Source organism: Manacus candei, unplaced genomic scaffold, assembly GCF_025592945.1.
Source record: "Manacus candei isolate 608988 ecotype Guabito, Panama unplaced genomic scaffold, ASM2559294v1 h1tg000025l, whole genome shotgun sequence".
In the NCBI taxonomy this organism is placed as follows: domain Eukaryota; kingdom Metazoa; phylum Chordata; class Aves; order Passeriformes; family Pipridae; genus Manacus; species Manacus candei.
The window spans coordinates 7,043,221-7,056,338 of NW_026138073.1; the positions used below are offsets into that span (position 1 = coordinate 7,043,221).

The window sequence follows — 13,118 nt, forward strand, 5'->3', positions numbered from 1 at the left end:
CACGAGAGGCTTTTATCCCTGACTGTCCGTTGTTTGCGGATGAAGGCAGGATTCCAGGTTGCTGCCTGCAGCAGGCAGCTGCCCGTGGTGTAGCCCTTTGCTTTCTGACCCACTGCCAGCAGACCCAGTGTAGCCTGAGTGTCAGGAGTGAGCATCGTGGCCACGCATCTAGATTTGTGTGTACAGAGGAAGACGTGTCCTACAGTCAATGTCTGCACCAGGCTGAAAAAAGAAAGCAAACCATGTGTTTTGGCCGGCCAGGCTGTTTGCCAGCAGCGCTTTATGATTCAGTAGTTACCTTTGGGAAATTCAGTATAACTTTAGGAACCATGTGCTGACTGTTTCTGCAAACCTCCTCCATACGTGTTACAGTCCTGCCCCAGATGTGACAGCGGTACCAGCAGGCGTTCTGACACATACTGGTTTTATTGGCATCCTGATATTTACCTTACTGACTTTTGATCCGGTGATATAGGCAGAGAGTTGCCTGCTTTCTTCAGCGCTCTCACACAGCTGTGGTATTCTCCAAGTAGGTAGATAAGAAACTTTTTTGGGGGAGAAAGAGCGAAGCAAATTGTGAGAGGTTTGTGGGTTTTTTTTGTTATTGCTTCTCTTCATGTGATTTATATACTGGCAAGGTAACTTTGCTTTCATACCACTAGTCAAAATTGGAAGGGATGTTGGCTCTGCAAAGAGCTACATTTGGGTAAAGGGACAGGATTGGATCAGGGCTTAAGATTTTCACCAATAAGCTAAAACTGCGGTGGGCGTCGCTCCGGCAGCCGGGGCAGCCGGCGGGGACCTGCCCTCCCCAGATGACCGCAGCCGCTGCCGGGGCGCAAGGCAGGCACTGCACTGCCCGCCCGGGCGCTGCCATCCCCGGAGGATGCCCCACGCTGCGTCCTGCCCGTCCTTCCCTCTGCCCTCGCCCGTGACAGGGGGGTTTTCCAGCGTGTGAATGCCTGTTTAGCCGGGGTAAGTAATCGCGCCCGATTTATAGCATCTGAAAGTATAAGCCGCTTTAATGCTGTACAAATGTTTGCATTAGGAAATGATTTTCTTTTTCAGCCTTGATTGCTGCCTGCCTTTGCAAGCGCTGGTTCTCGGTGCAGGCAGAGCCCAGGGGCAGGCAGGGGCTGCCGGGGGCCAGGCACAGCCCCGCCATTCCCCCAGTAGCAGGCATGTGCTGTATCTTCTGCTAATATCTGGACACAGGAGAACTTTTCCTTGATGCAAACATGACTTCTGTCACCAGCCCCTGAGCTGCTCCTGCTTTTTCACTCTATCGAAAAACCCCTGAAGAGTAAAACCCTGCGGGAGGCTGGAGCTTATCTTCAGCTCCGGGTTTCCAAACGTGCTGTGTGTCTTCTCAGCTGTTGCAAGGATTTGTGTGGAATGACAAAATGTGAATTTTGTACCTTTGGCAGCTGTGTTAAATGCAGGATAAAGGGGTATTTTTAACTTTGAGATGTTGGATTTCTTATGCCTTTGTTAGCATGAATTCAGGAGAAAAAGTCCAATTTTCTTTCAGGCAAAACAAAGGCTTCTTTTGAAGGAAACAAAGTCTTTTAAGTACTTAATCAACTTGCTGAATTCAACTGCTTTAGGATAATTTAGGAATTAAACAGAAGGAGGCTGTGTTAGTAACAAACCATGGTTGTGGTTGGAAACAAGGGTTTATTCCTGCTGGAGAGGCAGAGGAGCTCACAGTCTGTGGATGTCTGCTCTGGGCAGAGCTCCTGGGGCTGTTCGCTGTGCAGGGGGGTTTAACAGCATCCTCTGTTTGCCTTTGTTTAGGCAGTGCAAATTATTTGTGTGCTTTAGGATTCCTTCCCTCTTCCAGCAGATGTTTTATCTGTGCAACTGGTGAAGTAATTAGAGAGAGAGACGTGGCAGTGGTGTGCAAACACGCCTTGGGGGGGGGTAGAGAGATTCCAGAGTCCATCCCCTGGGGGCAGCTGGCTGAGGAGCACAGTCGGCACAAGATACCTAAACCAAAATTATTATGACCCAAAATATTTGACTTTATTTCTGCAATGGGGTTGTTCTCCCCACTGCCAAAAACAGGGAGGGGCTGCATCCCAGGGCAGAAGACCGTGCTGCTTACAATGAATTTCTCTGAACATGCAGATCATTCACTTGGGATTTTTGCAGTGGCGGCTGGGGATGATTAAATGTTCAGTCTGTGGGAAATTACCAGGAGATTTGAGTGTTTTCCTCAGTGGCTTTGGCACCAGCAGTGGGGTGACATGGGAAGCTCCCCCCGCATGGATCGGGCTGTCTGTAGGTTTTGAAGGCTCCAGTTGCACGAGAATGTTTTTGCTCTGCTACCATTTAAATAATGGCAGCAACATGCTGCTTCCTCTAATGATCTTGATTAAGTTATTGGTTATTTCCTTAATTAGCTACTTCATCTGCTTATACCTTAAATGAGTCTGTTTGTTCATCCAGAGGAGGGGGGAAAAAAGTTCCTGTTTTTTCTCTTCTAAAAGGTTTTTTTTTCCTCTCCAGAAGGCAGCTGTCATTGTAAGTCAGTAAGGGAGCTCAGGTGAGCTGGCTTCCCCAATGCTGCTGCGTCAGGGTTCTGGTGGTGGCTGGCGGTGGAAATATGCTGGCATCTGTGTCTCTGACTCCCAGAGATGGGTGTTGATGCTTCCTGTGGGCTGGCTCTCCTGGCAGCAGTGAATTTGAAATGAGAGAATATAGATGTTTGTTTTTTCCTAGCATCAGTGTTATGCAAACAAAGTAAGTTGCAGTGGTCTTCTGAAAGCTCTCTTCACATGTATCAACTGACCTGGGACTGGGGTGGTATCTCAGGGGCAGTTCTGAACAGGATAATGCTTCTTTCAGTCCCCAGTGGCCTTTAAATTTCCCATGCATTAGCACGTGGCACTGTGTTGACCACCCAGTGTCTCTCCACAACACTTCAAAAGCAGCCTCTCCAGCTGGCACCAGTTCTTCACCAGTATTCCCCATCATTTGCTGCCTTTTTTCCTGATTCTCAAAGAGGCTCAAATGTTTCTCTTTGGAGAATCCTTGTGATGTACGTGGCAGCAGCCCGTGCCTCATACCAGCCTATTTGTTCCTTCTTTTGTACTGTTTATTACTCTTAATGATATTCCCCTCCTCAGCCTTGACTTCACACCCTCCCCAGCACAGAACTCGCTGAAACACGTATTGCGTAATGAGCCTGCTTCCATATATAAATCGGAGAGACAGAAGCTGGGACTCTCCCAGCTAAAATGGAACTAAATGCTTGCCCTCCAGTTACATTGTAGCACCCGTGCCAAAAAATTATGTATTTGGGAGGAATTACCAAAAGTTCTGACGTACGCAAGCTTTAGTCCTTCGAGTCTCTTACATTTTTAGCACTTTGGCATGAATTTGGGCTGTACGGCTTCGCTCTCTCAGAGGAAATGTTTCCCATGGCCCAGAGCATCGCCCTGCAACGCAGAACCACAGGCAGCAGCACAAACGTGTCTCCAGCACCAGTGCTCGCTCCAGCCGGGACGTGCTTGGATGGCAGCACTGGAAATCCCACGTGTCACATTTGGCAGCATGCACAAACCCCAAACCCAGTGCTGCCAGCCCTGGCTGACTCTCAGTGCTCAGCGTTATTCTTGTGCTCTGGGGTATCCCAGGGGGATTGCAGCTCTCAGTTTGGTTTGCAAAATAGCTGAGGGTTGGTGGGAAGGACTCAAATACATCAATTCTAGTGGCCCAGAAAACAATGTCCTAGTATTTCCATATCACGAGGCCTGAATGATTGTCATGACATTGCAAATGCAGCTGTGGTGGATCTTGTGGTCAGCTGTGCTTTGCACACCAGGGGTGAGCGTCACCAATGTAGCAATGCCTCTGGGTGATTTGTGTTCCCTTCCACGTCTGTCCTGTATTGCTTGTGTAACCTCAGACAAATCATGGACATCCTCCAAGTTGCAGATGGAGGGAAGCAGCAGAGTTCCTGTTGCAGCTGTTCAGGAGTTGGTGCCAGAGCAGAGCCAGCCCCAGGGTGGTACTCAAGAATGCCCATATCTGGACAGTACCTGCAGTGAACCCGTGTTGTGGCCAGGACCTCCAAATGCAATGAAAAAAGACAATAAAAACAGACAAATAACTGCACTCAAGAAGAAAGAATATTGTTATCTTGACCCCTCTGCTTTTCTTTCTCTGCTGATCCTGGGAGGAGGTAGCTGAGAGGAAATATTTGCTCTGACAGGGTTTGACCTTTCTTTACATTCCTTGGAAATCTGTGTTTGGATTTTGCCCTGTTGGTGTTGGTTTATGCAGTGATGTTTCCAGCAGCTCGATCGTATGGGTGCAGTTCCAACTCTTGGTATTTTGTGCAAAGATAAAAAAGAAAAAAAGATGGGCCTGAGTAATGAGGTGGCTATTTAATCACAGCAGAACTTGCAGGAAAATGTGCATTAAATATTTATGGGACGGTATTCATTAACATTTTCCCTCTGTTGGCACTGGGCAGTGCAAGAAAGTTGTCGAGAGAATTGGAGTCTGTGTTACACAGCCACAGACCTGGAAAGGGCTGCAGCAGGGGAAAGGCATGAACGCTGGCTTTGTTACCCGATGAGTCCCTTGTAGCTGGCATTGCATTTGGAGTTGCAGCAGTAAGCAGGATTTCAGTACAGTTCTCAGAATGCTCACAGTAAATATTTCAGGTGTGATTTTTCTGGCTGCCATGTCTGATGTGGGTGCGAGTGGCTGACACCGAACCCCTGGTTCACAGGCAGGCAATTAGAGAGATAAGCCTAAGTGACTTCATGTGTCTCCTTTTTAGATTGCTCTGGTCTGAGTTGCTGTAAAGGGCTGGGATTAGCAGAGATTGAGTTCTCAGGGCTCTGGAAACCGGCTGGGACTGGGGGCCTCCTCCAGCACGAGCTGTAGGTACCAAGTTACAGAGTGAGTTATTCAAGGGCGTGAAATGATGCCAGGAAGATTAGAACTGATTATAAAATGGTATTAATGCTTTCTTCATTAACAGCATAGAAAGTATCAAATTACTTTGGTAACAAATGTAAGAAACACTTTCAATTTATAAGTGAAGGTATTTAAATGGTTGAAATGTGTTTATATGCTGACCATTGCATTCTCAGATAAAGGATTGTGGTAAGGTGTGTTAGACTTCCCACAGCATAAATGGGAGGTCTGAAGCAGTAGCAGCCTGATGGATTGAACATTCCTGTGAGATGACACAGGCTCATGTATCATATTTTAGGATACCTCGTTCTAGACCAGTACCGTAAGCCCAAGACTGGTCTCGGGCTCGTACCAAAAGCAGCTTGGTTGCACAGGTCTGCCATGTATGGGCTTTGGGGCTGAAGGCCTGAGATGCTGGCCCTGTCCAGCCACAGCAAGTGACATGCCCAGCTCAGGCTGTGCCCATGGGCATTTCCCTTGGGGGAGACTAAGTTCTTCTTGGTATTACTGTCACCAGGAGACTGCTTTGTCCTATTTCTTGACAAGTGTATAAAAGGGACATGTACAGAGAGAGAGCTTCCTCCTTTACCTGAGTGCCTGTTGGATAAAATAAATGCTAATCTTGACTAATTAGCTAATAGACTCGCTGCGGATGTCTCTGCAATCCATTTATGTACTTGAAACCCCCATTAATTTCCACTGGCACCACACAGCAGAGCAGCAAGTGAAAGGTTTGACTGTACCGTGCTCTTTGCTCTCTGATATGTTTCCCCCATCCTTTGCATGAGAAAGGAGGCGGCTGATCCCCATGGCAGTCACTACATCGGGTGTGGTTTGTGCCAGGCGTGCAGCACAGAGGGCTTCTCACTGCGCCTCAGCCTCTGGTCTGTCTTGTTTTTCACTTTGCATGAAGCGATGCCTTGTAGCACTCCAGTAGATTGCTTTGGTTAACTTGCCGCTGACTTTTCGGCTGCCTAACTGGTCGTTCAGGAAACATTCAGCCGCCTGTTTGCAGTTACTCCTGAGCTCTCCACCCAGCCTGGGCTTCTTTCTTTCGTGAGGAGTTAAGTTTCCTCGACATAAACATTTACTGCTCTCCAAGCTTGTCCTTATTTGTTGTCTTCATACTCGCATTTTCTTAAGCACTGCAGGAAACAGTCACTTGCTTGAAGAGCTTGGAGCTCGCACCTCCAAACATCTTCACAGCAGACACTTTCTGAGTGTCCAACACCCAGTAAAAATCACTGGGAACTGAATCCTTAACTACTGCCAAAATATGCAGATACCTTGAGGATCTGACTTCTTCCCTTGACCACCTCTGTTAAACTGAGGGATAGCAGGAAGGAAGCGAGAAGAGCATTCCCTCCTGGAGTGTGAGCACCAGAAATGATTCAGAATTAGTCTGGATCTAAGCCACAGCATATTTTTGCAGTTTAGGTCCTGTAGCCTGTCACATCAGCAGCTTTGCAACCCCTGTGCTGACTGGGGATGTTGATCCAGCCTGTAAAACTGGTGTCTAGGGGTGAGGGTGGTGGAGGAACACAGTTATAGCTGCATACAATTTTTCTGTGCTGTATGCTCACTGCCGACTTTGTTGTTGTGTTTCAAGGGAAGTTAGCTTAGAGATGCTTCAGAGAACAACATTGGACACATACCCATCCGAGGAGGATGGTTGTATATGCCCCCCATAAATGATTTTTGTCATGTGTTGCCATTTTCTGTAGAACGGCTCATCTCTGAGGCTTCAGAAAGTTGAGTATGGCAGGTTTGCCTCAGCGTGGAGGAGACAAGGTTTTGTTCAAAGTCACATGCAAAATCATAGTTGACATCAAAACTAAACCCAATTTCATGTCCGTTCTGTAAGCACATGGTGCTGCTTGCTCAGGTGGAGGTGGAGGCTGGGAAAGCAGATAAGTGCTCTGCTCTGTGTCTTACGTGGAATGAAAACTACCAAAGTCAAAACTTTAGTCACGGCAGAGATGTCCAGAGTACAGCAAGTGTCAAATCCTTGGCCATGGTTTGTGCTGGTGTGTGCAGCAGGCGCTCAGGGAGGGGAAGGCAGCTGTTGAGCTGCGATTGCTGCTTATTACACTAATTACAATAGTCTCTCCGGTACCGTGAGCTTCCCTTCTCCTTCCCCCATCTGTCGGGTTGGCAATCCATGGTTGCTCATCTTTTTGAGATGCGTCTGAAGTGCTTAGTACCACAAGGAGCCCGGACTGCGCTCCCACTGTGCATTCCCTCAGGGGAATGATCGCAGCTTGTACAGAGAAGGAATTGTTGGGGTTGAGCTGCTTGCCCTGAATTAAGGCCAAGGGGAGATGTTGCCCTGACTCTGCAACTCCACATTTCTAAAGCTCTCGGCCAGGTGAACCACCCTAATCTGGAGCATCCCAACTTGTTTGGGATGGAGGGAAGAGGACAATTCCCAGCACTTATGTTGTTGCCTTTTTTCCTCTGTATTTTGTTTTTTGCTCTGTACCCGTGTAACCAGTCTAACTACTGGTCAAAGCAATCCCCTCCAGTCTGGGCATGTCACTGGAAGGTTCCCAGCTTTAACCCATCCACTGCTTTCCTCACCTCTCTGCTGCAGGAGCCTGGCTGACCTGCCTTTGGTGCCACCCGCTATCAGCAGCCAAGCTGACCCCCAACCTGCTGTTCTTTTGTTGTAAGGAGACACTATGAGTTAAATGCTCAGCAGAAAGAAAGCATGGCTCCTTTGGATGCCCACCTGGTTTTTATTTCCCTGGAGAGGGGTTACACCCTGTCACAGGGCGCTTGCTTTGGAGGACAGCCCACTCCAAAGCAGCCGGCAAAATTCTTCCTGAGCCACGAAACAATGAGACTCACTAAGTCTCTAGCAGCAATAATTGCTTCTAAAAAAGGCTGATGTATTTAGTCTGCTTATGTTTAGCAAACATATTTGCTTCACCCTTTGAAGATAATGCTGCATGCAGCACAGCATGGCAGGGAAAAAAAGAGGAAGAAATGGCCTGTGTTTTTAGCACATTTACTGAGCAGTGGCTGGTGGGAGCCATAGCATTCAGTAATGCCTGTTAATTGCCAACAGTTGGGTTTGTCCACCCCCTGTGGTGCTTGAGCTGTGGGCAGAATGCCCTTGTGGAGTTGTACAAGCTGGCAGTGCCATGGCTGAGGCTCTGGTTGGTGGAAGGGAGCAGTAGCCTAGCACAGTGATTCTAGTTTGTCTGCAAGTGTGGGGCACCCGGAAAGTCCCCTGGCTGGGGACATCTGCGAGTCATGCCTTGGTGTGGCTATGATGGAAGCAAACATCCTTACAGGATGGCTTTGACCCTTGCCTAGGACTGTTATCAGGCGTGTGGGTCTGAGTCTGGCACAGTGAGGAGGGATGCTCCTGTGATACTGCCTGCATTGGACCCATCCCAGGGAATAGGGACAGTCTGGGACTCTGCAGAGGAGGGAGCCCGTGCTGGAGTCAGGGGCCACGCTTCTGGCCAGCCCTCTCCTGATACGATCTTAATCCCTCCCTGCAGGTCCTGATCCCCCCTGTTCCTAGAGCCGACTGTATAGTTGCATCTCCCCGTAGATGACGATAAGATAAAAGCCTGACCGTGTTTTACGACGAGAGAAGCAGGTTTAGAGGATGACAGGTTACAGGAGAAAGGGATGCAGGTTTCCAGCTGCACGTTCCCGCCGGCGTGGCCGCCTTTGATGAGGGCTGTGATTGATGCTGTGTTTGGAGCAGGCAGCCATCAGCCAGCGACGCGCTGACCTTTCCCTGACGGGCTGAGCGGCTCTAATGATCTTGATGGAGCTGGCGATTTGTATATTGGGTTTGATGTACAAGGCTTGACACGGCATGGAGGAATGGGACTGGAGTATGACTGACAGCCCATTCCCATTAAGGATGGTGAGGCACAGGCTGTTCTCTAGTGATTCCTTTCAGTGAGAATGCTTTTGACGAATTAGATTATAACAGAGAAGTTTTGATGTTAAATATTTTCCTTTTAATAGCTTCCAAGCAGTTAAAACCAGATGAGAATGAAGTAACTTGCAGGCCAGAAGGCTTATCACTAAAAAGGCTGTCTAAATTCTGCACTTAATATTTAGTGAATTATTTTAACCTAACTTTAATGTTTAGTCCTTAGGCAGATAAAACAATGCAGTAGTTTGCATCTAGGATTCTTTTTTTTCTGTATAAAAGGCTGTATAAAATTTCAAACCCTGGACTTCTTGCAGGCAACATTAAAACCTTTTAATTTCCATGAGTTGAGCTGCGTATAAATCACACCCTGGTTGGCACATCTCGTGGGTGCTTGTGGCAAGAGTAATGAATTTCATGGTTTGTTATGAGCTACTAAAACCAACACAAACACAGAAAGCCCGTTGTAATCTCAGCATATCATTCAAGGAAGCAATTTATTCCTAAGTATGAACAAATGTCAAGCCACGAAAACAAGTTGTTCTTACTAATTAAAACAAAGGGAAGAATAGCAAACATCTCTTGTCATGTGCGTGTAGTGCCAGGCTGTCTGGGGGACACTGGAGCTCCATCCAGCTTCAGCCAGTGGCACTCGCCATCGCTTAGGACAGGATGACCCTCTCTGTGCATTCCAGGATGAGCACTGGGCCATGGTCCTAAGAGAGCTGGGGCTGAGAGACCACCTAAGCTTAAATTGAGATGTCACTTTTCATAATTTTATTGGGTTTTTTGTGTTTTGGGGCTTTTTTTAAGGTTAGCCTGCTTGTAGAAGTCTTGTAATGGGTAGAGTTTGGGGTGGACCAAAACAGCACATGCCAGTCCATCTAATGTCATCCAGGTCTACTTCTTGATACAAAAACCCATTTGGGCATCTTTCTTCCCACTTAGCAGTTGCGAGGTGAAGAACTGGCTGCATTCCTGACCATGTCTGATCCCCCCTGTGTCTGCAGATACACTGGGAAATCTAAGACTTGAAAAAGGCTTGATGACATCGTGAAAACCCCTTTTTGTCTGTGACCCAAAGTGCGGGGTTTCCTCCCTGACACGTTACAAGAGAATTGGCTGGGTCCAAAAATGTGCTGGATTTACCACCTCCCTGTGCATTTAACACAGTTTGAGTGAAAGCAGCAAACAGGTCTTTTTCCTTAGCTGGCAAAGGGCAGGCAGCTGTATCTCCTGGGTGGGAGTAGAAACAAGGCCACCTCAAACCTTTGTTGGTTTCAGGGGAGTTTGGCTGGAGGTTTGTGCAGCCCCAGGGCCTGCCTGCAGCACCCAACTGGGTGCAGGGTCTCACGTGGTGTTGGCCAGGGCAAGGGAAGCAGGAAAAATCCTGCTGGCAGCCAGGAAAGAGATTTGCACAGTGTGGTTTAAGGAGGTAAAAACCAGACTTGTGTTACTCATCCAGAACACTGTGCTGGCTCAAGACTCACCTCTGAGCACGGAGATGGTCGAGGCCCCTGGTCTTGGGGGATGCACATCTTTGATGGTGGGACCAGGCAGCGCATGGCTAGTGCAGAGGGGAGCTCAGTGACTGAAGACAAGAAATCCTTAGGACATAACCACTGACCCGAAACACCCTGTTAGACAGGTTTGAAGCCAAAAAATAAAATAAAAATCATCTGATGTGACAGCAACCCTGACAGTGTCAGGCAGCAAGAAGGGCGGCAGCAAGGGAGTCCTGAGCTGCTGCCAAGGCACATGTCAATGCAGAATTGCAGGGTTAGTTGGTTATCCTGGAAATACATCTTCTATTTTGTGTAAATGGAAAATTAATTAGTTGCTGATCAAAGGTTTAGATCTTTGGAAAACATACCACCAGATAAGCTGAAGATTTATGCGTTTCTTTTGTAACATATTTTCAGTGAGCACTTTATTGTTTGTGGAAAGGCCCCAAGAAAAATATGTGATTACAAAAATAACTGTGTTGAGTTTATTTAGCTTAAATTATGATAGAGCTTTAATGAGGCTTTTGTAGACATCATTAAAGGACACTATTAAAAAGTCTTCAGTTGAGAAGCCTGTCAGGCTAGCAAAGGGAAGAAAACCACAGGAACAGCCGGGTTGTTTTTCACATTCGGTTACAAATGTGATTTCAACATATAAAAGTAAAAAACGTAGTAGTGTCGAGTTAAAGCTGGAGGCTATGAAAGCCTTACCGTGTTAAGCTCTATAAAGCTTCTTGCATTAAGGTGATTAAAAAAAAATGAGAGAGAAAGAGATACAGCGATTGATGAAATGCCGTCGTTGGTGTGCTCCGTGTGTCACGCCAGGGCATGTAGCCCTTGGGTAGAGACGGTGGGTGAGGATCCTTTTGGGGTGCCTTGACATGGAGGGGATGGGGGTCCAAGGCAGTGATGCTCAGGAGCCATCAGCGCAGTGCGCTGGGTCTTCTGAGACATCATCCCTGTGTTTGTGTGGTTCAGGGCTTCCAGAGGACATGGGCAGCACAGGCTGAGCTCACAGCCACAGCCTCGTTGTCCAGCTCTGGCTGTGCACTGGAGGGTGCCAGCCAGGGCCGGGCCTGTCGTGCTGGGGGAATTGGTAGGAAATACAGAAAATTGCCTCTAAAATCAGCCGCAGTGCGTATGGGCTGTACTTCCCCTTCTGCATCAGCTGCTGCTGGGCTCGATGGTGTTTTAAAAACTAAATTCCTCCTTGCAAACTGACAGCACAGATCTCTACCCATGGCTCTGCCAAAAATGAGTGGAAGGCAGCAGCAGTGACAGCAGGAGGAGCGGGACTGTTTTGGTCGGTCTCAGGCAGCAGCCGCATGAAGGTACAAATGGCAGCCCTGAGGAAAAGTGGAGGAGGCCAAGTTTTGGGATTAATGATCTGCATCTGATGTTGGTCTCTCTGCCCCTCCCTTCATCCCATTTTTCTTTGAGATAAGACACCCCTGCTTCTGGCATTGAAAGATGTGGGGAGGGTCTGCTGCCTTGCTCAAAGAGAATAAAGAAAAAAGAGAGCTCAACCTCATTTAAAGTCATGACCTGTATTTCATAACTCGAGTTCTCCAAGGAGCTTTTCCCATACCTTGGGCATATCCCTATGTGTCTCCTGAAGAGACAGGCATTTGGCTGGGAGGAGTGGGGCTGTACCCTGCCACGTAGGGTCATCTCCCTTCTCTGCTTACTAAGAGCTTTTTGCAGTCCCCTTGCCTTTCCCATCCAGTGTTTGCAAAGCTGCCTTGTCCAGCCTCTCATTCTTCTGCTTATCACTGCCTTGTGCCCAGCGACCACACTGGGCTCATCCTGTCCTGGCACTGGGGCGGGAGCTCTGGCTCTGCAAATTACAGGGGTGAGTGTGGGAACGGAGGGGAAAAAAAACACTGTGGGTATCCAATTCTGCATTTCTGTGGTCAGAAAGAGCAATGGGAAAGTAATCTGTTATTGTGCCTGTTGCTGTGAGCCGGGACAGGCTCAGTGTGGGGAGAGAGGGACCTGCCATCCCTCTCATCCCAGACAGGCTGGTGGTGTGTGCAGTGCAGGGGACAGTCTTCGTCCCCATGGGCAGCATTTTGGGGCAGCAGAAGCTGGAGCCTCTGTGACATCCCAAGGTAGCAGTGCTGTGCAGTGCCCTGGCACGCCGCAGCAGAGGATGTTCACTAAATAATTCAGAAAGGCAACTTGATCTGACATTCATCAGGTTAGTAGCCCGGTGACCTTGAGGGCACCAGTCTGCTGTCGCCGTGTGTGGCCGTGCTGTGCAACCCATTGTCATCAGGAGAGTCAACATTGTCACATGGAGCCCTATTGATTGACAGACAATCAATACACCAAGGTTACAAAATGCAGCATTTATGAAATGTGGGCTCTTACAATAATTTGTTAAATTATCTGTAGGGATGAGTTGTGCAAATGGCAGAAAGTTTAAAGTTGACTGGGTTTGGCTCTTTCTCATTAAAACTAGCAACAAAGGGAAGAAAGATGGTGCTACATTTACAAACAAAGCTGTCCATCTGACACCTCTGCACTGAAGCAGGGGCTTTCTGCTCCTGATCTTTCTTTATTTCAGTAGCTTTTTACTCTGGCTCGTTCGCTTCATTGCTGGCAGTTGTCAGCATCCGTCCTTGTAATGGTGCGAGTCCTTCACGTGACCTTTGATAATGTGCTCCACCAGCTCAGTATTCTCCTTGTTGCTTAATGAAACACCCATTCCACCTGCATAATGTGCAGAATCCGTCAAGAAATCTTGTGTGCCTTCTGGAGCCATTCCAACACAT

General features: G+C 48.0%; 1 protein-coding gene across 3 annotated transcripts in view; it reads left to right on the forward strand.

Annotated features, from left to right (window-relative positions):
* The window catches only part of PRICKLE2 (prickle planar cell polarity protein 2), a 104,716-nt gene that overhangs the window by 46,209 nt on the left and 45,389 nt on the right, over nt 1-13,118 (forward strand). The window contains exon 1 of one of the 3 annotated variants that reach the window (XM_051788791.1): nt 827-975. The exons of the other annotated variants lie outside the window; for them this stretch is intronic. The gene's annotated coding sequence lies outside the window, so the exon portion shown is untranslated. Of the gene's footprint in view, nt 1-826; nt 976-13,118 lie in introns of those variants that run through there. 3 annotated transcript variants of the gene reach the window in all.